The sequence below is a fragment of the Microcaecilia unicolor genome, chromosome 12 (genome assembly GCF_901765095.1).
Source record: "Microcaecilia unicolor chromosome 12, aMicUni1.1, whole genome shotgun sequence".
Taxonomy (NCBI): Eukaryota; Metazoa; Chordata; class Amphibia; order Gymnophiona; family Siphonopidae; genus Microcaecilia; species Microcaecilia unicolor.
Genome location: NC_044042.1, coordinates 34,153,563 through 34,179,803, shown reverse-complemented (window position 1 = coordinate 34,179,803; position 26,241 = coordinate 34,153,563). Strand labels below are relative to the sequence as shown.

Genomic DNA, 26,241 nt, shown 5'->3' with positions numbered 1-26,241 from the left:
CCTTCGGACATCATAGTCCTATGTCTGCTGATCTACTTTCTTGGGGTCTCAACTCTAATCCATGGCAGTAGAAAAAGATAACGATTCCAGCACGTACACACTGATTCCTTTCTTACTTACCATCCTCACAGAGAAAAGGTAATATCAACAATAACAAGCTGTGATAAAACTACCTCAAATTCACCACCACCAATTTGAAGGTCACTCTAGGAAACACCAATCCCACTGGCTAGTTTCTACTGAAAAAGCAAAAAAAGGACACTTTACTGGCACTGGATGTCACAATTTCCATACTATAGAGGTAAGAAATAACACCACAGGATGACTGGAGTTCCAGTGGGCTTTTTTTTTTTATTGAGATTCCAAACTGAACAAAATCAGGTTTTACCATTTATCTCATAACCTACAAACTCTGTGATGGTTTCAATGGGCTACTAGTTTCCAGATATGCACATAATACAAAAGGAAAATCCCCAACAATAAAAATTGCTCCACTGGACTGTTTGCCAATTAACAGAAAGCCAATTTTTTTTTACTACCCCTCCCCCCCCATTTCCCAATTTATGTCCACACTGTTTGCTTATCAGTGGCATAGGATACTCCCCCCCCCCCCCCCAAATTCCCATTCCCTAAAAAATAGGTTGCCATGAACTTTTAAACATGCCCAAATATAAGGAAACATTTGATTCACTAAGGGAACAGTGATTTACTTCCAAATGCCCCCCCCCCCCAAATTTTGGTAAAAATACAGTAAAGTCTGTATTTTATCACACCCCCCCCCCCCCCCCCCTTCACCCTAGAGTTCTGTCTACACAAAGTATGCAAGAACAGGAAAGAAATTATCTGGCAAGATCATTCACCAGCTGCTTTATTTTAAGGGTCAATCTGTTTTTCTGTTACTTAGTTGCAAACTACTACAAACTTTAACATTTGGAGTATGCCAGATGTTTGCATAAATAAATGACATCTGATTTGCTGCCCAAGGATCAGCAAGGTCTCATGTGACAAGCAGCTTAAATATATAATCAGATGTCCACTGGTCTCAAAAGAAAAGAAAACTGGAGTGATTTAAAGTCACAGATGAAATACAAGAGGTAACTGTGCTGCTTGTGCATCCTTTGTGTGAACTCTCCCCCCTTACCACCCTTCCCCAAATAAAATCAGAATGAGATGATTAAACAATATGCCTGTAGAGGGCTTGATGTGAAAGCCTTCAAGTTGTGAACCAGCTCTACACAGCACAAAAGGGGAAGGAAAGATGCTCCCATCTCATTCTGTATAAATTATATATATAAAAAAAAACCCCAAACAAAAAAAAAAAGGCAAACCAACCAACCATCCCACCCTCCCAAAGGCCAATCTCCCTCTTAAGATTTGGAACCAATTTTTATCAGTCAAAAGTCCAGAGTTTTCACATATAAACTGCTTTTGGTTATACAGGTTAGGTTCTATGCAATTCATTCTGGAAGTGGTAACAGTAAATTTAGTCTTGATATACTATTTGGCAGAAATATGCAACATTTCATGAGAACAGCTAAACCAAGACAAAGTAAACATTGTCCTATGATGCAATAGAAAGTATGCCTGCAACATTTTTACTGTTTTACCCTTTGGAGCATAATCATTTCTAAAAATATAACAGTCCTTTCAATTGACCCTATGGTACTAAGCCATTACCAAAAGTCTACAAGGACTCCAAGAATATCAAGACTTAATTTTGCTGTTAAGTGGGCAGAAAAACAGGGCTCTGCAAGTCCTATATGGAGCATCTTTCCATTTGGATCTCAAACCCAGATCAATAAGATAGCACCACAGCAGTTAAGCAACTGCTTCTAGAGAAGCCACTTTAAAAGGTGGGTCCCTTATCTCCGTCCACAGTCTAGTGTAAGTGCAATCCTCAATCAGGGCCAAGCTATAGCAATACTTATGTTCTGTGCTTCAAGAGGGATCAGAAGTTTGGGAGTTAGTCTAGTACCATCTGGTCAGCATACACTTTTACACATCTGTAAGCGCATACTGCTCTCTCACATGTGTGCACACCACCAAAAGGTACAAAACTATATCACTTATTTTTATCCCTGCACTCTGATCCCCATTTCATTGGGGGGGGAAAAAAAAGTAAGCTGCAGTACAACAAGATTTGACTTTTGGTTAAAAAAAGTTCACCCATACATCCCCCCAACCCCCCTCAAATTTACAGTCATTACTCAGTACTTGCCCGTAGGTGTAACTTACTAGGCACTAGTAGAGCTTGTGACTGGTCTCTTGTCTGTACATCAGCGCAGCTTTTGCTATACAGAATTGTTTTGTAAATAACCTTTGCATGCTAAAATGCACAGTTGAGGCAATTTAGAACCTTGAAAACACTGAATATCAATTTTTTTTTACACCCTTCTTCCCAATTGCAACAACCTCAAACAAGGGGACAAGCACCACCACTGTCATAAGCAAGCACAAAGAACTCATGACTGTTTTAAGTGGTATTAAAAAAATGAGGGGCCAAACCAGCTAATATTTCAGGTGCCTCCGGACTAACTGGCAAGGCTATAGAGAGTGGGGAAAAAAACCCCCAAAGTTTGCTGGAATTGATTAGTCTCATTCTTGTCGCCTATATATCAGGCCAAACACCAAGCATGTTGGGAGGGGAACAGTTTAAAGTAACACTTCACAACCATACAAAAGCATCTATAAAGCAAACAGTTAATGCCAGCCATACCAATTCATAAAGTAAAGCAGCACATTAGAAGATAAGGCAGGAACAAATCTTGCATCTCCTACCTCCAAATTGGTTTATGGTAGCATACTCTGGGTGATTAACACAGCCTGCAGATGTGAACTAGGAGAGCAGAGCTCTCAAAGAATTAGCTCATGCAACTGAAGAATTTCAGCTGCACACTTAAAATACAAAGCCTTATCAATCATGTCCTACAATACTGACATGAATTGCTACATTTTTCTACAAGCAGGATGCCTGCTATAGACAGTTTGGCTCCTCTAATTCCAGTTTATTTTAACAATCCTGGTTCTTAAAGTAGTATTTATAGAGCAGCTCAAAGCAATAGGCCTTCTCATGATAATGCTAGTGCATCCTCAAACTTTCTTCAAATTTCATCTCCTGTTCTCCTACTTCACATGTCACAGGTATGGTATCTGGTGTTACAAAAAACTGAGCCCCTCTCATCTTAGTTGCTGCTGTAATCTTCTATAAATTTCTTTAACTTCCAGTAACTCAAAAAAAAAAAAAAATTTATGAACCCAAAAAGAAAAACCTTATTTACAAAGTTTACATAGTATACACAGTTTGTTTGTTTTTTTCAGTGAGACACGTTGCCAGAGAAGAGGGCCATAACTTTAAAAGTCTACATGTCAAGTGCTGTAGCTGCTAACTGGAGGCTGAAAATACAGTCCTTAGTGTTCTGCTAGCACACAAGGGAGGTCTCTCAACAGCTCTTGAACAAAATAAAACAAATTAAACAAACAAAAAAAAAGTCCATTTCCTTCTGGAGCTATGATGTTACTTAACCCTTTAGGGCGCAGATAATTTTTTATTTTAAGATTGGCCATTTCTTGCTTGTAAGTACATGTATTTACACTGTATTGGAAACCTCCTGTTGCATATCAACTCCTCCTAAAACTGGAAAATTTAAATACTATTAAGTTAATGAAATTTCACCTCCTAGCCCTGCTCTGAATTTACTGGATGGGAACAGGAGTCTGACCTGAAAAAAAATGAAAGAAAAAATGTTGCTAATTCCAAGGGCTGAGTCATAAAGGTGATGATTCAAATGGTCTCATAGCATAAGGCACTTTGCATGTAGAAACAAGCTCTTTAAACTTCAAAAATTGAGGCGAGATCAGGGAGAAGTTGAGATGCATTCCAAGATGGTCAGTGGGGTCTTCTGAATTTGTAGGAAAATGCTTTTCGTTCATCCAGATTCTGCTTTCAAAAGATTCTTGCCCTCCTGCCTCCAGGGGGAAACATTTAAAACTGGAAGTTAGTGCAACCAATTTTCATCAGCACACAGTGCAAACAAAGTGGGTGAAAAACAAAGGATTTCAATCTTTGCCAGACAGCTTTTCCCTCTCTCCCAGATTAAAACATGGTCTGAGCTCTTATGTCTTCATAGTTCCAAAATGAAAAGATAGTGATTCCCCTCAGAAAGGAGAATAGCCAAAGAAATGATGCATCACAGATCAGGAGTAAAGCGCGTCAGCTTTGGGAGTTCGCAATCAAAGCCTGAAGGGGAGAAAAAAAAAAAGTTAAATTCTCTCTCCATGGCACACAAAACAAGGAGAATTACATCAATAAAAAAATTTAAATGTAGCCTACTTACAGCACCCTATCCAATAAGCAAAAGCTATTTAAAATGTCTTGACAGTTGACCTGGTATGGCTAACTGTATTCCCCCAAACCACTGATCCCCATGGAGTAAGAGACTCACACATAAGCCACTTAGGCTGCTTATGTATTTGTCACATTGTCTTACTAAAGCATTGCAACAAAGGAGCACAGAGATAATACTACAGTGACTGCAAAATTATGGCTCTCTCACTTAATGGAAAATTGATTTTCAGTTACAATATTAAGATAAGCATAGGGAAAAAGTTCAATTCACATGTAAAGGAAAATATTCTCGTTTGTCACTTCAGGTACATATTTAGTAAAAATTAGAACAATTTATTTGGATTTTGCTCACACCTTTTTCAGCAGTAGCAGGGATCTGTTTGCAGGAGAAATTAAGACTTAACTGCTAATTTTTTTTAGTCCCTCCCTCCAGACTGGTCCAGATACCTGGGTTATGCACTCCTACGGAGACTGAACTACTGACTTCAAAGTGAGCCTATAATGGTCTGCTAACAACAGACACCAGACTCGAGGGCTAGGAGGTCCATTATCTGGATCATGTGGCGTAGGAGCTCTGGAATCCAGGAGGAAATGCAGTGGCACATTAATCGACTGAATACCAAGGCAACATGCCTGGCACTGCCAGCTCTGCAACTGGTTTTCCATAGGAAGGTGGTGCAAGCCCTGTTCAACAATACAATGGCTGTGGCTTATGTCAATCACCAGGGCAGCACAAAGAGTCAACAGGTGGTAGCAGAGATGACACTTCTCATGGCCTGAACAGACAATGTCTTTGCAATGCACATAACTGGCATCGAAGTGCAATAAGTTTTCCTCAGCAGATTCCACTTAGAACTGGCTTATTTATTTATTATCTCATTTGTACCCCACAGTTTCCCAACAGTGTCAGGCTCAATGTGGCTTACAATGCACCACAGAGGCAGACGCCAATGCAGTAAAATGAAGCTAATACAGCAGAAAACCTACAAGAGATACTGGGGAAGAGTAGGAATTGACGAACGGAAAAGGGAAACTGTGAGGGAAGGGGGATGTGCCCAAATGTCTCTAGATCGATGCGCTTCCAGCAGTGGAGACACATGAAGAGGCCGTGGTATAAGCACTTCCAAATAACATGGCCTTCAGAGATTTCCTGAAAGATAGATGATCTGTGATGGTTTTTATGGTCCTCGGCAAAGACTTCCAAAGCTGAGTGGTAATGAAAGCGAGGGAGGTAGCATACGTGGACTTGTACTTGATGCCGTTGCAGTAGGGATAATGAAGGGTAAGATATGAACGGGAGAGTCTGAATGTACTCCAAAGCGGCAGGTTGATGAGATCTATCTATAGCCAGGTACTTCACCATATAGGATTTTGTGAACTAGAGAGCAGAGTTTAAAGGTGATACGTTCTTTGACAGGAAGCCAATGTAGTTTCTTACGGAGGGGCGTGGCACTCTCAAACTTGGACTTTCCACAAACCAATCTGGCCGCTGTATTTTGGGCCTGGGGCGTGGCACTCTCAAACTTGGACTTTCCACAAACCAATCTGGCCGCTGTATTTTGGGCCATCTGCAGTTTCTTAATTAGTTGCTGTTTACATCCAGCATACACTCCGTTACAGTAATCCAGATGGCATAGTATGGCGGACTGTATGAGGTTGCGAAAGACCTCTCAAGGGAAAAATGGTTTTATTCTTTTTAGTTTCCACAGCGTGAAGAACATCTTCTTTGTGGTGGCGTTAACGTGTTCGAGTGAAAGTGAGCGGTCAAGGGTGACTCCTAAAATTTTGAGGCTATCTAGTATGGGAAGGTTTAAGGTGGGGGGTGATTAATGTGGGAGGTCTCTACTTGTTGTGCTGAGATAATAGTAGGCAGTGTGTTCTGTCAGCATTCAGCTTGAGTTTGAAAGAAGATGCCTAAAAGTACATCGTATTTAAACAGCGGTTAATTTCTCTAGAGATCTCGGACAAGTCATTTTTGAAGGGAATATAAATAGTAACATCATCAGCATAAATATGCTTACTAGCAGACCCCAGAATCCACTCTCCTAGGCCAGGTCTAAGTGGAGTCAGAGGCCTTTGAGGCAATCGTGGCAAGTCAGGGGCAACCAGTGAAGAATCTTTTGGCTTCTAGGAACAATGCAAAAGTGTCAAGGTTCTTCAGTCACAGGAAGGAGCCCCGAGTGCAGGGCGCTAATGTGCTGGCACAGCTATGGGCCCAAACCAGGTACTACAGGTAAGTATCTTAGCTTTCTCTGAGGACAAGTAGGCCTATTTATTCTCACATATAGGGAATCCCTAGCAACCAGGCTCACTGAAAAACACCATTGGTCAACAGGGCCTTGCAATAGCGAGAACATAACAGACTAAACAGAGACTAACCTGAAAACTATTGTATAGATTCCCTATAATTCAAAACTATATACAAACTATGTGAGAATGCAGCCTAGAACAGAAGAAAACAGGCCCAGGAGGGTGAAGTTGGATTCTAGACCCCAGATTCTGCAATACTGTCTGTCCAAACCAACTGTCACGTCAGGTAGCCTGCTCAAGGCAAGAGTGTGATGTGAATGTGTGAAGCGAAGACCACGATTGCAGCCTTGCAAATTTCTTCAATAGAGTGACAGCAAGAGGGCTACCAACACAGCCATGTCTCAGACACAGTCTTGACATGACCCTCCAGGGTCAGCCCAGCCTGGGAACAAGTTAAAGAAATGCAATCTGCCAGCCAGTTAGAGATTGTGCCTTTCCCAGTGGTGATCCCACATCCTGTTGGGATTAAAAGTAACAAAAGGTTGGGCAGATTGTCTATAAGGCTTAGTCCACTCCATATAATAGGTCAATGCTCACTTGTAGTCCAAGATGTGCAAGGCGCTCTCACCAGGATGGGCATGAGGTCGGGGAAAGAAGATTGGCAGAAAAACCGACTGGTTCAGATGGAATGCAGACGCCACCTTAGGAAGGAACTTATGGTGTGCGTGTGGAAGACTACTCTATTGTGATGAAATTTGGTATACGGTGCACCCACTACTAAGGGAGGAGATCCGCCGGCAAGCAGAGAACTCAAACACCCCACGGTAAAAACAGGAAAGTGCAGAGAGTGGGAGAACGACCAAGTATGCCAGAAACTGGAGGATGTTCGTTAATGAAGAATTTTATTAAAAGTTTTGAAGACTCGACAGAACGTCGTGTTTCGGCCGTCAGGCCTGCATCAGGAGTCTGCCGTGCAGAATGCTGCAGAGCAATAATGATGGAGGTCCTTTGAAGATCTCACAGCAGTCTCTTGTGCAGAGTATTTTAGCTGTATTACCAGCAGTACGTGCAGTGCTTCCGACGGATTTTTCCTCAACAGTCTTCTTAAAGACTACCTACGTTCCTTTTGAAGAACCATCCTTAATGTTATTCAGCAATACTCTGCACAAGAGACTGCTGTGAGATCTTCAAAGGACCTCCATCATTATTGCTCTGCAGCATTCTACTCGACAGACTCCTGATGCAGGCCTGACGGCCAAAAAACGACGTTGTGTTGAGTCTTCAAAACTTTTAATAAAATTCTTCATTAACGAACATCCTCCAGTTTCTGGCATCCTTGGTCGTTCTTCCACTCTCTGCACGCACCCACTACTAAGGCCTGAAGCTCACCTACCCTACAAACTGAATAGCTACCAAGAAAAGGACCTTCCAGGTCAAGTACTTCAGATGGCAGGAATCCAGTGGCTCAAAAAGGAGCTTTCATCAGCTAGGTGAGAAAGATGTTGAGGTCCCATGACACCAGTAGAGGTTTGACAAGAGGGATTTGAGAAAAGCAAAACCTCTAATGAAGTGAACAATTAGAGGCTGTCCAAATATGGGCTTACCATCTACACGTCGATAAGTATTAATCGAATGAGGTGAACCCTTACAGAGTTGGTCTCAAGACCAGACTTGGAAAGGTGTAGAAGATATTCAAGCGGGGTCTGTGTAGGGCAGGAAATAGTATCTAGGGCCTTGCCCTCACACCAGACAGCAAACCTCCTCCATTTAAAAGAGTAACACATCTTAGTGTAATCTTTCCTGAAAGCCAACAAGAACTGGAGACACCCTCTGACAGATCCAAGGAATAAAATTCTAGGCTCTCAACATCCAGGCTGTTATGTCCAGTGACTGGAGGTTGGAATGAAGAAGAGACCCCTCGTTTTGTGTGAAGAGGGTTGGGAAAAACACTCCAATTTCCAAGGTTCTTCGGGAGACAGAAGAAGAGTGAACCAGATCAGTTAAAGACAGTAAGGAGCAATCAGTATCATGGTCCAGTGGTCTTTCTTGAGTTTCAACAGTCTTCCCCACAAGAGGTATGGGAGAATATGCATACAGAAGGCCTCTCTCCCAACAGAGGATGGATCAGACAATCTGTCAGAGGCCTGAAGCCCGAAACAGAACCGAGGTCCCAACAACTTCAACATTTGCCAAGCTGTGACCTGCTGAGAGGTTTGAACCTGAGAAGCCAGTGCACTACACTCTCAACCCCAGGAGGAAGGCTCGAACCTTCTGCATATCGAAGTAGGGCTCCAATGAACTCCAATTGCTGGGCAGGGTGCAAATGGGGCTTGGGGTAGTTTAAAATGAACCCTAGTAGCTCAAGCACCCAAACAGTCCTCTACATGGACTCTCGAGCACCGGCCTCCAATGTGCTCTTCAGTCAGTCATCGAGATAAGGGAACACAGACTACCTGCGACTACCACTTGACATTTAGTACATACCCTGGGAGCTGAAACGAGGCCAAATGGCAACACACAGTACTGGAAGTGCTGCGTTCCAAAATAAAATTGTAGATACTTCCAGTGGGCTGGAAGTATCAGGATGTGCATATAGGCACTCTAAGTCCAGAGAGCAAAGCCAATCATTTTCCTGAATCATGGGTAGAAGGGTCCACAGGGAAACCATTCTGAACTTTTCTGACCTGGTCTAGGATGGGACGCATCCATGAGGAAGCACATGGAATAGAATCCCCGCACTTCCTCCCCTGGTGGAACGGGCTCGACCACATGGGCCTTCAGAAGGGCTGAGTTCCTCTGCAAGTAACTGCCTGTGCTGGGAGCTGTATGAATGAGACCCCAGTGGGCAATTTGGAGGTTTGGATTCCAGACTGAGGATGTATCCTAACTGGACTACCCACCGATCAGAGGTTACGAGAGGTCACTGCTGGTGAAAAAATATTTTACCTCCCCCCAACTGGCAAGTCGTCCGGAACGGACACTTTTACTGTGGCTATGCTTCGTTGGAGCCAATCAAAAGCCCATCCCTTGCTTTTGCTGGGGATCAGCAGGGGCCTTGGGCGAACGCTGTTGAGAACGAGTGCACTGGGGCTAAGCCTGAGTAGGTTGGTGGGACGCCAGAGTGTATTTACGCCTTGAGTAGGAATAGGGGGCACTCTGCAACCCGTCAAAAAACCTCCTGGAGGAGGAGGTTGTAGCAGAAGGCGCCCGGCGGGAGAGAGAAACCATAGCATCCGTGTGCTTCTTGGATCTGCTCAACCAGATCCTCCACCTTCTCTCCAAAGAGATTATTCCCCCTGCAAGGAATATCCACAATTCTCTGCTGGACCGAATGATCCATGTCTGAGACACGCAGCCATGAGAGTCTGCGCATCGCTATACCATGAGCAGAGATTATGGATGCAACATCAAAAGTGTCGTAAGCGCCCCTGGCCAGGAATTTATGACACGCCTTCTGCTGCATAACCACCTGGCGAAAAGGTTTGGCCTGCTCCAGTGGGAGGGCATCGACCAAACTGGACAGCTCTCTCACCGAGATCCGCAAGTGGGCGCTCGTGAAGAGCTGGTAAGCATAGCGGCCTGATACATCTTCCTCCAAAAAGAGTCCAAAGTTCCAGCTTCTCTGCTTGGGGGCGCCGAAGCACAGTCCCTAGAACTCTTGGCTCTCTTGAGGACGGAGTCCACCACCATGGAGTTATGGGGTAACAGACCTCATTAACCCAGGTTCTCCTTTGATCCGATACTGGGAATTTTGTCTTCTTTGGGATCATGGGACCCAGTTTTGCATAAGGACTTCCCTGAGTACCTTATGCAAATGAGCAGTCACTGCCTCCTTAGGTGGAAAGGTGTAGTCCAGGACCTCGAGCATCTCAGCCCTGGGCTCATCCTCCATGTCTACGGTGAATGGAATGGCCTCAGCCATTTCCTGCACAAAAGAGGACGAGAGGATTTCGGGGGGGGGGGGGGGGTGAGAGGAGGAGGAGGAGGGATAGTCTCCTTTCAAGTGTAGGGAATGGTTCAGTGGGTATCCCAAATCTGAAGAGAAGTACCTGGGATCCTTATCTGACTCCCAAGGGAGCTCCTTGTCAGTATTGGAAAGCACTTCCCTCAGTGACCTCCGAGGCTGTACCTGCCTCAACGCTGAAGACCTACAGTCTTGATGGCGATGCCGAGGGGCCGACGCCTGCATGGACTGCGGCGAAGCTTCCTCTACAGACGTCGATGGGAAGTTGACCTGGGTAGCAGTGAACACCGGAGCCGCAAGCAGCACCGAGCTCAAAGACCTCACGGGGGCCAGACACTACTGCAACAGAAGGCTCGGAAGGTGCAAGCACCCCCGACGCTGACGTAGACTGGTGCAACAGTCCTTCCAGGAGCTATGGAAGGCCCAGATGTGCTTGTCAAGAGCCACCATCGGAGAAGGCTGCGGGGCCAGTGGAGCAGTCGGTGGCAGAATTGGTTGAGACTCGGGCACAGGACCCAGACTGCTGGGAAGCTGACGCATCAGCACCTCCTGTATGGAGGGGGAGCGGTCCTCCCGGCACCGTGTGTCAAGGGAGAACGGTGACGGTGCTTCTTCGCCTTCGCTTGACGGCGAGGACGTCAAATCCTCACATCGCCTCAGTGTTGGGTCTGATGATGGACGGTCCTGGGGGGCCTGCACAGCAGGAGGCCTCAAGATAGGTGGAGACCCACTAGATGCCTCACTACTCCCAGCATGCTGTGGCCTATCAGCAGCCATGCGTACCTCGATGTCACAGACCTTGGTTCCGATGTCGATGCCGACATTGAAGGACCGGACCGAGCCCCAAAAAGCTTCTCTCACTAGGCTTCTCGAGCAAGTTGTGTCCTCTTTTTCATACGAAGACAGGGCACAATGAGCTGGGCTATGGTGGGGCCCAAGGCCCTGGATACACCACGAATGGGCATCTGTACCTGAGATGGTCCGGTTGCACCGAGTACAACATTTGAAGCTGCTGGGTGTCTGACGACATGGATGGGTTTGACATGGATGGGAAAACCGCTCCGGCGAAATTAAATGACTCGATTGTGCTGAGGAAAAAGGGCATAAGAAGGGGTAGAAACCCGGCTGCTGACAAAAAGGAAACTAAAATAAAGTTGGAAAAAACAATGAAAAGCAAAACGACAATAAGTGAGTGAAAATCTAGAAGGCTCTGTCTCGGGCACAAAAAAAGGAGCCACAGAAAAATCTGCTGCTCCTTGCGCGGAAAGAAAAACTGAACAGCATGGTCACGCGACGGGCAGGAATTCAGACCGTATGCCAGAAGCCTCTGGCAAATTTTATTTTTGCTGTGTTTATGCCGGTTACCGAGCAGACGCGGATCGTCAACCCAGTTGTGAGAACAACTCAGCCTGCAGGTCCTCAGAGAATTGCTTTTTTTTTTTTTCTTTAATTGCAGCTGATGAAATCTAGAAACTAGTGGATTGTGTCCATCTACCAGCAGGTGGAGATAGAGATCTCTCGCTCACAGTGTATAGGACGTGTAGCTCCTCAGCAGGTCAGTATGTCATTTACCAAAGCAAAGCCCCGAGCAAGGCCTCAAGCTGCTCCCACAACACACAGCCCAGTGCTCACTCAACTTCTGTGGGTAATGCGAAAAGTCCTGTGCTCCATGAACACCATATGTCTCCCGGCATTGCTTCCCAAGACCTCCTCTATCACCCAAAGCAGCTACGGAGCTGTTTTATATCAGTCTTTGGTGTTCTTTAAGTTTGGGGGGGGGGGGGGGGTTTCCTGATTTGTTAAACTCATGTAGAACAAGAAAAGTCACTTATAAACCAAACACGACACAGCAAAAAGGGTGGGATGCTGGATTCATCTGCTGCGATTAGAGGAAAGAAAATCAGGTAAAAACAATTTAAGTGGCAGATGAATCCAAAAAACTAGTGGCAAAGCAGTCCCTACAAAACAAACAAAAAAAAGGATGGGGAGGGAAGAGGAATCCACAGACCCCACAGACAGACCCACGGCACCGTACCATTAAATCTAACACGCCACATCCAATCAAAAATGCTGAGAAACAGTAGGAAGGGAAGCTCACAAGTGGCCGCCTGATTTTACTCCATGTGGAAACTGAAAAGAATAAGACCATTCTTTCCAAGATCCGTCTTCCGCAGCCTAGTGCAATCACTCGTACTCAGCCACCTGGATTATTGCAACTCACTATACGCAGGCTGCAAAGAACAAGTACTGAGGAAACTTCAAACAGCTCAGAATACAGCAGCCAGACTCATTTTCAGAAAACCAAAATACGAAAGCGCAAAACCCTTGCGTGAGAAACTACACTGGCTCCCACTCAAGGAACGTATCACCTTTAAGGTATGCACCTTAGTCCACAAAATCATCCACGGTGAAGCCCCTGCATACATGTCTGATTTAATAGACCTGCCACCCAGAAACGCTAAAAGATCATCCAGAACTTTCCTCAATCTCCACTTCCCTAATTGCAAAGGCATAAAATACAAAGTACTGCAAGCATCAACCTTCTCCTATATGAGCACGCAATTCTGGAATACACTACCACGCAACCTGAAAATGATCTACGAATTAACCGACTTCCGCAAACAATTGAAGACTCATCTCTGAGAAAATTTATTGCAAGGATCAAAACACATGAAGTCCACACACACTAATAGAAAAGTATCAATACACTCCCTTCTGAATTTCTCTTACCCCGTATTTTCACCAGACTTCAATCTCCACCCACAGATAAAATGTTATACCCTATGTTCTCTTGATATTGTTCTATCGCCTTATCTTTTCCCCATTGTAACATCCCATGGTTTCTACGCCCTAACGATTTTTGACTTGACTGTCTTCCCATAACTCCTCAGAGTGTAACCCATAATTGTACTGTAACACACTGTATTTCCATCATTCACAATGTATTGTAAGCCACACTGAGCCCGCAAATAGGTGGGAAAATGTGGGATACAAATGCAATAAATAAATAAATAAAATAAATAAATGCCCTCCACCGAGGAAGTTACCAATGTGCAAATAAGAATAGCCCGCAGAGCTAACAGGGCTTGAAAGCCTACCAAAAGATATGCTGAGAACAAAGCCCCTTTAATGCACTGTGCCTTAGTGGCCTTAGAAGTTGAGAGGCCCATCTGGAGACCCGACTGCAGCACAATGAGATGTTCCATTTGGTGAAACCCCAGTAGACAAATGCAGAAAACGGAAGAGAACACGGCGGACATCCAGGCACCACAGGGCACCAAAGTCCCACAGTTTTGTAGATCACTTTTTTGCAATTTGGGAGGTGTAGTCTGAGATAGTTTCTTGCTTCATACTTTGAGGTAAGTTATTAATGGTACCATATAGTCTGGAGCTGTGCCATTTAATCAGTGCTTTTTTTTGTGCCGGTACGCAAAGGTACAGCGTAGCGGCACCTTTTTTTTGCCCTGCACTTCCTCTCAGTCCCCCAAGGGCGTGGTGTGCTGGAGCCGCAGGGCCGGTCCGACACGGTAAGCAGGTAAACATGGCAGGGGGGCGCCAACCTCTGGAGCCATGCTTACCGCCACTTATCTGCCCGCCCTGGCGCCCTCTTCTCCCCCCCCAAGGATCCTTTTTCTTTTAAATTTACCTAACCTCCGTCCGACCACATGGGCAGCAGCGTCACTGAAAGCGCTCCCCTCCCGAGTCCCGACGTCTCTAGCAGAAGCTTCCTGATTCGTTCACTCAGTGTCCCGCCCTCGGGAAGCTTCTGCTAGAGACGTCGGGACTCGGGAGGGGAGCGCTTTCAGTGACGCTGCTGCCCATGCAGTCGGACTCGGAGGTCAGGTAAATTTAAAATAAAAGAAAAAGGATCCTTGGGGGGAGAAGAGGGTGCCAGGGCAAGGGAGAGAGGACCATCTGGACAAGGATGGCAGGGCTCAGGGAGAGAGGGGAATTGCTGGATAGGGATGAATGGAGGGGCAGGGAACAGAGCAGCATGGATGGGAGGGCAGGGCTCCGGGAGAGAGGGGAATTGCTGGATAGGAATGAATGGAGGGGGCAGGGGACAGAGGGGCATGGATGGGAGGGCAGGGCTCAGGGATAGAGGAGAAATTGCTGGACATAGAGGGGAGGAAAGAGAGATGAAGGAGATGAAATGAGGGAAAGGAAGAGAGGAGAAAAACTGCACATGGATGGAGAAAATAGGCAGAAGCTGGATCCACTGGACAGTCAAGTCTGCGTAGGACCCAGCTTTTACTTATGGATATAGGGCAAGAAATGAAGAAGAAAGGAGGAAAGTAAAGAAATAAATGGAAAGGAAGCCCTGGAAACGGAGTTAAGAGGACAGATAGCAGCAGCAGAATCAGATATTCGGCCAACATGATCAGAAAAACAAAGTCACCAGATAAAGGTAGAAAAAAATCATTTTATTTTCATTTTAGTGTTTGAAATATGCCCAATTTGAGAACTTACATCTGCCGTCTTATTTTGCACTGGGTATACTGTAGCTGTAACAGCTTACAGAAATTATTTTTAATGAAAAAAAAGTCACATTATTTTGTTCTCCTATACTAGTATACTATTTTCAATGATGTCTGTTTATATGCGCCATAGCTGGTATAAGGGGTGTGGCTATCATAGGGGTGGAGACATATGTGGTGACCCCACCCATAATGAGTACCGGCACCTTTTTTTCTACAAAAAAAAGCACTGCATTTAGTATTTGAAAGATAAAGGTACATAATTTGAAGGTGATTCTTGCTTTGATGGGAAGCCAGTGTAAATTGATTAATAAAGGGGAGGCACTTTCAAAACTAAATCAATCCCCTTAGATTCAAAACTATATAGAGAGTAAATGTCCCACTTAACTTTCGGACAAGTTCTGAGAGAAGACATTTCTCTGGTGAGTGAACATTATTTTGCTCTGTGCTTTGGGAACTTAAAAATTGGGGTTTAAAAGAGGAATTTGGGTTTTAAAAGGAGAAACTGTAGGTTACCGATAGGCAGAATAAAAATTAAAAAATAAAAAAAGGCAGCAAACTTATCAACTAGTCTCCATATCCTTATCCCTCTTGTTTTAAAACTTGAACTTTGTATCACAGCATTAACAGATAGCCTCTACCAGGCACAGCAGGGCCTAGTTCAGCATCTTTGGGGGGGGGGGGGGGGGGGGGGGAAGAGAGAAGCAAGCATTAACAACTAGTTTTCATAGTGTACAACCCTTTTCCCATAGTTGTAAACTAAAACATTTTCTACAGGTAGAAACTTAACAGCCAAAGAAAATAAAAAAAAGGATAGTAGCAAGGCTCAAATTTTGTTCTAAAAGAGTTTTCTGTTCTTTGGCTGCTGGAGAGGCAGCATTGCTAGACCTGAATTAGGTGTTAATTAAGGTGTGAGGAAGGTAAAATTATGTATCATACCTGATAATTTTCTTTCCATTAATCATAGCTGATCAATCCATAGACTGGTGGGTTGTGTCCATCTACCAGCAGGTGGAGATAGAGAGCAAACTTTTGCCTCCCTATATGTGGTCATGTGCTGCCGGAAAAGAGTAGTTACTTACCTGTAACAGGTGTTCTCCGAAGACAGCAGGCTGCATATTCTCACAAGTGGGTGATGCCACGTCGGCCCCGGAGGACTTTAAAGCAAAATCTAAAAATCTCTTCTACGGCGTTCCGTCGCGCGAGCGAACGCACTGCGCATGCGCGCACACCTCCTCCCGCTCGCCGTGCGGACACGCCCCTCAGTTAAATCCAAAAGATGGAGGAGACAACTCCAAAAGGGGAAGGTGGGAGGGTTTGTGAGAATATGCAGCCTGCTGTCTTCGGAGAACACCTGTTACAGGTAAGTAACTACTCTTTCTCCAAAGACAAGCAGGCTGATATTCTCACAAGTGGGGTATCCCTAGCTTCCAGGCTTACACAACACAACAAACAGTGGTCAATTGAGTCTCGCAATGGCGAGGCCAGAATAAAATTGACCTGAAAAGAAGAAACATCTAAATGAGTGTAGCCTGGAACAGAACAAAAATGGGCTTAGGAGGGTTGGAGTTGGATTCTAAACCCCAAAGAAGTTCTGCAGCCCCGACTGCCCAAACCGACTGACGAGTCGGCTATTGCTGAAGGCAGTAGTAAGATGTGAATGTGTGGACTGATGACCACGCCGCAGCTTTGCAGATCTCTTCAATAGTGACTGATCTTAGATGAGCCACCGACTCAGCCATGGCTCTAATTTTGTGAGCCGTGACATGGCCTTCTAGAGTCAGTCCAGCTTGGACAAAAATGAAGGAGACGCACTCTGCTAGCCAAGAAGAAATTATGCGGTTTCCGACAGCAACTGGCATTAAAAGAAATAAACAACTGGGCGGACCGTCCGAGGGAGCTCGTCTGCTCCACGCAAAAAGTGCGGAGCTTGCTTTCGCCAGGGCTTGTAAGATGAGGGAGAAAGAATGTTGGCAAGACAACTGACTGGAGCAGATGGTACTCCGATACCAGCGCCAGTAAGAACTTTGTCTGCATGTGGAGAAATACTCTGTTAAGATGAGAAGTAAGGTAAGGCGCTTGAGCTACTAGAGACCGAAGCTCACCGACCTTACGAGTTGAAGGAACAGCCACTAAGGAAAACGACCTTCCAGGTCCAATACTTCAGATGGCAGGAATCCAGTGGCCCGAATTGAGCTTGCAGCAGCTGGATGAAAACGACATTGGGACCCCAAGATACTGGATAAGGAGTGATAGGAACTCTGACCGAAGCATAAGAGCCAACTGTCAAAATTATTGTGGGTGCTAAGCCCAACAGAAATAATCTCCCTTAGACACATACAAGGAATTTTCTCAATATTGGGGGAGAAATAAACCTCTCGTGAAGTGGACAGCTAAAGGCTGACCTTTCACACGTTGATGATAAGCTCTTATTGCACGAAGATGAATACTGACAGAGTTGGTCTTGAGACCAGACTCAGATAGGTGTAGAAAGAACTCAAGCAAGGTCTGTATAAGACAAGATGCAGGATCTAGGGCCTTGCTGTCACACTAGACGGCAAACCTCTTCCATGAAAAAGAATATCACCTCTTTGTGAAATCTTTTCTGAAAGCAAGCAAGAGTCGGGAGACACTCTGGAAAACTCAACGAAACTCCACTCTCAACATCCAGACCGTGTGAGCCAGAGATTGGAGGTTGGGATGTAGAAGTGCCCCCTCGTTCTGCGTAATGAGAGCTGGAAAACATTCCAACTCCAGAAGAAGAGGGAATCCTATCTGACGCAGCTAGAAAAGAGCAATCAGAATCATGGTTCCACAATCTTGCTTGAGAAACAGCAAAGTCTTTTCCACCAGATGTATGGGAGGATACGCATACAGAAAACCTGTCTCCCAAAGAAGGAGAAAGGCATCCGATGGTAGCCTGCTGTGAACCTGCAGCCTGGAACAGAACTGAGGGACTTTGCGATTGGACTAAGTAGCAAAAAGATCCACTGAGGGGTCTTTCGAACTATAGGCATGCTCAACTGTAGCATTATCCTGCTCAGCCTGTCGGCCAGACTGCTGTTTACGCCAATTAGATAAGTGGCTTGGAGAAAACATGCCGCATTGCGGGCCCACCGCTACATCTGCATGGCATCCTAACTCAGAGGGCAAGATCCAGTACTCCTTTGTTATCGAGTACATCACAACCCGATTGTTTGTTGAATTAAAATAATTTGGTTGGATAGCCAGGAGAGATGCAACCTTCGTCAGCAGCTTTTGACTGAGTAAGGTGCCTCAGAATCAAAATAGAGAGAATTAACCACCTCTGAGGGGAATACCGAAGACTGGCGGACAGTCGGGTTACATCCTCTAGATACCCTAAACTTGATACCACTGGGAAGCTAGGATGCACTGAGCGGATGTCATGTGCAAAAGTGCCATGGGAGTTACGTGAACTGTGGAAGCCATGTGTCAAGAAGTCTCAATATGTACTGTGCTGTAATCTGTTGAGACGGGCAATCATCGTGTTAAGGGAACACATGCACTCTCAGTCCATGAAGATACGCTGCAACAACAGCCAGGCACTAGGAAAAAAAAAAAAAAAAACATACTCTGGATGCAAAGAGAGTATAAGTATCCTGTAAATCCAGAGAGCATAACCAATCGTTTTCCTGAAGTATGGGAAGAAGGATGCCCAGGGAAAGCATCCTGAACCAAATCTGTTTAGGCCCCTTATGTCTATGATGGGACGCAACCCACAAAGAAAGACCTGGAATAGAATCTCAACCCTTCTTGCCCTGGTGGAACGGGCTCGACTGCATTGGCGCTGAGAAAAGCAGAGAGTTCCTCTGCAAGTACTCACTTTTGATGGAAGCTAAAGGATTAAGCTTCCAATGAACAATGTGGAGGGTTTGATTCCAGATTGAGAATGTATCCTAACCGGACTAGTTGAAAAACCCCACCGGTTGGAGGATAAAAGAAGTCACCTTTGGTGGAGAAATGTAAACTTCCCCCCCGACAGGCAGAATGGCCGGTACGGACATTTTTTTTTTTTTTTTTTTTAGTGGCTATACTGAATTGGAGCCAGTCAAAAACCCCTCTGTTTCCTGGGGAATAGGTGCAGGGGCCTGATTAGGTGCACGCCGCTGACTAGAACGAGCGTGCTGAGGCATAGCCCGAACCGGCTGTCGAGAAGTAGGAGTATAGGTACGACCCCTTAAGGCACAAGGAAAACTACTCCTCTCTCTAAAGAACTTCCAAGATGAGGAAGTGTATGCAGAGCATATCTACAGTTTTCTGCTGAGTCTCCTCCTCCAGGAGAGAGGCACACAGTCATGAGAGTCTGCGCATCACTGTACCTAGAGCAGAAATCTAGGTGTTACATTACAAGTGTCGAAAATGCCCTTGGACAGGAACCTGCGACACACCGTGTGCTACCTGACCACTTGGTGAAAAGGTTTAGCCTACTCCGGTGGGTATGCTCGTAAAGATCTGACAAGACTTGATTTGGGATGCGATCATGCCAGCCTGGTACGCCATTCTCCAAAAGAGGCTAAGGATGTATGCTCTGGCCCCGGGGGCGCCGAAATAAGTTCTTAGAACTCCTATCTGTTCTGAGTGCAGAAGACTCAGGTGAAGATAGTAGTCCAGGACCTCTAGCATCTGGGCATTGGGATTCACAATCTCCACTGTAATGTCAGATGACCATCATTGAACTGAACTACTCAAACAGAGCAGCTCAGATCCAAACGCGTCCGATATGGAGGCTACTATGGGTCGAGAAGTTGCTCCAGTAGGGTGCGAACACCCATACCAGAGGCAGCATCGGTGAAGGAGACCAGGTGAAAAGCCAGATGCCGCAGGAGGCGGTAGCACCCATGGCATCCAATGGTACCCATGGTCCCGAAGCCAAGGACAAAGTCTGGAAATGCAAGGGAATCGAAACCAGACTGCTAGACCATGGCACCGACGGTACCGATGATACACATGGTACCGATGGACCCCGGTACCAATGGTACCCATGGTACTTGGTACCGATGATAGTCATGGTATCTGGTATCGATGGTACCCATGATACCTGGTACCGATGGTAGCCATGACATGTGGTACCAATGGTACCCATGATATCCGGCACCAACAGCACCGATGGTACCGATGGTACACATGGCACCGACGGTGCTCATGACACCTGGTACCAATGGCACCCATGGCACCGATGGTACCTGGTCATGATATCTGGTATCGATGGTACTCATGTGCCGACGGCATCCATGATACCTGATACCCATGTATCCACGGTACCGACGATACCTGATACTATGGTACCGATGGCAGTCATGATACTCGGTACCGATGGGCGATGATACCTGGTACTGATAGTCGATGGTGCCCATGATACCTGGTGCCGATGGTGCCCATGACTCCCGGTACCGACAGCACCCATGGCACCGATGACACTCGGCATCGACGGCACCCATGGTACCGATGATACCCGGTGCCGACGGGACCCATGGTACCGATGATACCCGGTACCGACGGGACCCATGACACCGACCATGGTACCAATGTAGTTGGTATCGATACTCCTCGGTACCGACGCACCGATGATATTCGGTACCGACAGTACCCATGGCACCAATGATACTCGGTACCGACGGCACTCATGGCACCGATGATACCCGGTACCGACAGCACCCATGGCACCGATGACACTCGGCATCGACGGCACCCATGGTACCGATGATACCCGGTGCCGACGGGACCCATGGTACCGATGATACCTGGTACCGACGGGACCCATGACACTGACCATGGTACCAATGTTCCTGGTATCGATACTCCTCGGTACCGACGGTACCCATGACACCTGGCACCGATGGTATCCACGGCACCGATGACACCTGGTACCGATGTACCGGTGCATCGACGTCCAATGCCAGGATACCTCCATAACAGAGGGAGCAACGCTCTCGGCACCGACTGATGTCTGAAGCCCGGATACCTCCATAACCGAGGGAGCAAAGCTCTGGGCATCTCCTTTGGGCATCCCTGGCAGAGTAGAATACGTCTCGGTTCTTTGAGACACTACTTGCGCTTCACAGGGAGATGATCCGGCCCAAGACACATCCGCCGATGCGCCCGAATGACCTGCCAAGCAGGAGGCGCCGAGGCAGGTGGAGACCTATTCGATGCATAACTATACCCAGCGTGCATCGGTCTCTGTCGGACTCCAGAATGATCTCCTTTGGGCATCCCTGGCAGAGTAGAATACGTCTCGTTTCTTTGAGACACTACTTGCGCTTCACAGGGAGATGATCCGGCCCAAGACACATCCTCCGATGCGCCCGAATGACCTGCAGAGCAGGAGGCGCCGAGGCGGGTGGAGACTCACTTCAAAGGTTACACCACTGATATTGTGTCACCAGGTTGCCCATGCAGTGGCTGACCAGGGATGCACCTGCTTAGGTTCCTGGTTTTTCCTGTGACATACACCTTCACACTTGTGGGGCTTAAAGACAGTGGTGTGCTGGAGCAGGTTCTCACAGCTCTGGAGAGCCATTTGTAAAGTTTTAATAAATGGATCCTAAAAATGTGGGCTTGTTTAGTTTGCTGGCGAGAGAGAGCCCACAGATAACAATATGCCAGCATTTTTATAAGAAAAGAGAAGCTTAAATGCTTTGTTTTCCTTTCAGGCACAGCCCCTTGTGACTCTGGCAACTACTTAACTTTTCCTTGCCCCAGGTACAAAAAAGTACCTGTATATATAAGCCACAATGAGCCTGCCATGAAAGGATCAAATGAAAAAATAAAGAACACCCAAAAAGGGTAAAATAAAAAAATAAAGAGATTTTACTCCGAGGACCTGAAGAAAACACGAAGCACTAACAAACTTCGTGTCTCCTCAGACGCGGAAAAAGAAAAACTGAGGGGCGTGTCCGCACGGCGAGCGGGAGGAGGTGTGCGCACATGCGCAGTGCATTCGCTCGCGCGACGGAACGCCGTAGAAGAGATTTTTAGATTTTGCTTTAAAGTCCTCCGGGGCCGACGTGGCGTCACCCACTTGTGAGAATATCAGCCTGCTTGTCTTTGGAGAACTCCTCAGTATGTCGATATCAAAGCTCCATCCGCAGGACTCAGCACTTAGAGAATTACACCCACAAAGGGACACTCTGCCCAGCTCACCACCGCCGAAACGGGGGAGGGAAAGTAACCCAGCTCATCCCCACACAAGTGGGGGAGGGGAATCAGTCCAGCTCATCCCCGCGGAGCGGGGGAGGGACACCACCCCGCTGATGCGGGGGGATCTGGCTTATCCTGCAACCGCGGGAGGAGCTGACTGACCCTAACACCGCCGAAGCGGGAGGGGTACAAAGCTGCCCTACAGCCGCACGAAGCGGGAGGGAGTGCCGGCAGAATTTAAGTCTCAATCCAGCCCCGTAAAACGGAGGGGAGAGGAATGCAGCAGCTCACTGTAACACAAACTCGTCTCAACTCTTGAAGAATCCAAGTGAAAAAAACTTGAACACGAAGTCCTCCTGAAGTAACTGAAGACTAAACTTGAACCTAAAATTCAACCAGAATATAAACAGTACAGATATCTGGGAGGGGCTATGGATTGATCAGCTATGATTAATGGAAAGAAAATCAGGTATGATACATAATTTTACCTTCCATATCATCAAGCTGATCAATCCATAGACTGGTGGGATGTACCGAAGCAGTACTCACCCAGGGCGGGACATAGAAATCCCTGACCGCAACACTGAAGCTCCAAACCGGGCCTCCGCCCGAGCAGCCACAGTCAAGCGGTAATGCTTGGAGAATGTATGGGCTGATGCCCAAGTTGCCACCTTGCATATCTCTTCCAAGGAGACGGACCCGGCCTCTGCCATCGAGGCCGCCTGAGCTCTAGTGGAGTGAGCCTTCAGCTGGATAGGCGGCTTCCTTGACCCATCTTGCCACTGTAGGCTTAGCAGCCTGCAGACCCTTACGAGGACCTGCAAATACGACAAACAGATGATCCGATTTCCGGAAATCATTGGTCACTTCCAAGTATCTGATGATGAGACTCGTCTCACATCCAGATATTTAAGAGCAGAGTATTCCTCTGGGTAGTCCTCCCTACGAAAGGAAGGGAGACAGAGCTGCTGATTCACATGGAAGCGAGAAAATCTTGGGCAGGAAGGAAGGCACTGTGCGAATAGTCACTCCTGCCTCAGTGAACTGCAGAAAAGGCTCTCGACATGAGAGCGCCTGGAGCTCGGAAACTCTTCTGGCTGAAGTGATAGCCACCAAAAAGACTGCTTTCAACGTCAGGTCTTTCAGAGATGCCCTCGACAAGGGTTCAAAAGGCGGCTTCTGTAATGCTCTTAGCACCAGATTGAGATTCCACACAGGCACCACCGAGTGCAGAGGAGGGCGCAGGTGATTAACTCCCTTGAGAAAACGCACCACATCTGGCTGCGAAGCCAGGGAAGCACCCTTCAGGCGGCCCCTGAAGCAAGCCAGGGCCGCTACCTGGACTTTAAGGGAACTGAGCGACAGGCCTTTCTCCAGACCTTCTTGCAGGAATGCCAACACTGAAGAAATTGGAGAAGTGAATGGAGAAAAAGGATCCTGCTTCACACCACACTGCAAAGGTACGCCAAACCCTGGCGTAAGCAGTAGAAGTAGAGCGCTTTCTCGCTCTCAGCATAGTGGCGATGACCTTGTCTGAGAAGCCCTTCTTCCTCAGACGCTGCCGCTCAATAGCCAGGCCGTAAGACCAAAGGGGGAGGGATCCTCCATCACCACGGGACCCTGATGTAACAGACCCTGCTCCACTGGCAGCCGCAGAGGATCGTCGACTGAGAGCCTGATCAAGTCCGCATACCAGGGACGTCTGGGCCAATCCGGACCCACCAGGATTATCCGGCCCGGATGCTTTGCCACCCGGTCTAGCACCCTGCCCAACATGGGCCAGGGCGGGAACACATAGAGAAGCTCTTCTGTCGGCCACTGTTGGAGAAGAGCATCTACTCCCAGGGATCGAGGGTCCCGTCCTCTGCTGAAAAAGCGCGGCACTTGGCAATTGGCCGATGACGCCATCAGATCTAGGCTCGGCAGGCCCCAGCGCTTCGTGATGTCCAAAAACGCCTGAGCAGATAGCTGCCACTCTCCAGGCTCCAAGGTATGGCGACTGAGAAAGTCCGCCTTGACATTCATGACTCCGGCAATGTGGGCCGCTGACAGCTGTTCCAGGTTCGCTTCCGCCCACTGGCATAGATTCATGGCCTCCTTGGCTAGAGGGGCGCTCTTGGTACCTCCCTGGCGGTTGACATAGGCCACAGCCGTGGCATTGTCCGACAGGACCCATACAGGCTTCAACGCCAGTACCGGGATGAACTCCAAAAGCGCCAACCGAATGGCTCTGAGTTCCAGGAGGTTGATAGACCACTTTGCCTCTGCAGGAGACCAGAGCCCCTGCGCTGTCCTTCCCAAGCAATGGGCTCCCCAGCCCGACAAAGAGGCGTCCGTCGTGACGACAATCCACTCCGGGGTCACCAGAGGTATTCCTGCAGACAACTTGTCTGTCTGCGTCCACCAGCTCAGCGCCTTGCGCACTGCTGGGTCCAAGGGAAGGCGCACAGCATAATCCTCCGACATCGGAGTCCAGCGCTGCAGCAGAGAGAGTTGAAGTGGTCTCATATGAGCCCTGGCCCAGGGCACTACTTCCATCGTGGCCGTCATAGAGCCCAACAGCTGCACATAGTCCCAAGCCCGAAGAGGAGAGGCTACTAGGAACTGGTCCACCTGAGCCTGAAGCTTGACAATCCGATTGTCTGGCAGGAACACTCTGCCCACTTGGGTGTCGAATCGAACTCCCAGATACTCCAGGGACTGAGTTGGGCGCAGCTGGCTTTTCTCCCAGTTGATGATCCACTCCAGGGAGCTCAAAAGAGCAACCACCCGGTTCACAGCTTTGCCGCACTCTGCATAAGAGGGGGCTCGGATCAACCAGTCGTCCAGATAAGGATGGACTTGTACTCCCTTCCTTCCTCAGGAAGGCCGCGATGACCACCATTACTTTGGAGAAGGTCCGCGGAGCAGTAGCCAACCCGAACAGGAGGGCTCTGAACTGGAAGTGTCGGCCCAGGACTGCAAAACGCAGAAAGCGTTGATGGGGAGGCCAGATGGGAATATGCAAGTACGCTTCCTTGATGTCCAAGGATGCCAGGTACTCCGCTGCCTTCACTGCCGCTATTACAGAGCGGAGAGTCTCCATGCGAAAGTGCCGAACTTTCAAGGCCCGATTGACCCCTTTGAGGTCGAGGATAGGCCGTACAGAACCTCCTTTCTTTGGTACCACAAAGTAAATGGAGTAACGTCCCTTGCCAAGCTGATTTTCTGGCACCGGAACGACCGCACCCAGGCGGATCAGATTGTCCAAGGTCTGCTGCACTGCCACAGCTTTGACCGGAGACTTGCAGGGAGAGTACAAACCCGTCTCTTAAGGGTCGGCAGAACTCTAGCTTGTAGCCGTCTTTGATGACTTCCAGCACCCAAGCGTCTGAAGTTATTGTGGTCCACTCGCCCAGAAACTAGGACAGCCGTCCTCCAATCTGCACTGGGGGGTGGACCAAGGCCCAGTCATTGGGTACAAGACCCTGGGGGAGGACCGGAGGGAGCACCTCCGGGACGGCGGTCTCTGCGAAAGGAATGCTGCTTGGGGGAGAAGTTCCTCTTGAAGGAAGAGGAGGCAGAAGAGCCCGACCTGCCCGGGCGATACCGACGGGCTTCCTGAAACCGTCCTCTGGAGGTACCGGGACGAGTACTAGCCCGAGCCCTGACCTCTGGTAACTTCTTGCCCTTAGACGTGCCGAGATCGGTCACGATTTTGTCCAGCTCGACCCCAAAGAGCAGCTTGCCTTTAAAAGGCAATTTAGCTAGGCGGGATTTAGAGGCGTGGTCAGCAGACCAATGCTTCAGCCAAAGCCACCGCCGCGCAGAGATTGTCTGAGCCATGCCTTTAGCTGAGGCCCTCAAGACATCATACAGCAAGTCTGCCAAATAGGCCAAGCCCGATTCCAGGGCCGGCCAATCAGCCCTCAAGGAATGATCCGAGGGGGAAGCCCGCTGCACCATAGTCAGGCACGCCCTGGCCACATAGGAGCCGCAAACTGAGGCCTGCAAACTTAAAGCAGCCGCCTCAAAGGACGACCTTAAGGCCGCCTCCAATCTTC

The 26,241-nt window shown here is 47.6% G+C and overlaps 1 protein-coding gene across 4 annotated transcripts in view; it reads right to left on the bottom strand.

Annotated features, from left to right (window-relative positions):
* Positions 1-326: 326 nt before the first annotated feature.
* The window catches only part of DDX6 (DEAD-box helicase 6), a 143,276-nt gene continuing 117,361 nt past the window's right edge, over positions 327-26,241 (bottom strand). For all 4 annotated transcript variants that reach the window (XM_030220455.1, XM_030220454.1, XM_030220456.1 and 1 more), the window contains exon 14: positions 327-4,237. The gene's annotated coding sequence lies outside the window, so the exon portion shown is untranslated. The remainder of the gene's footprint in view (positions 4,238-26,241) is intronic.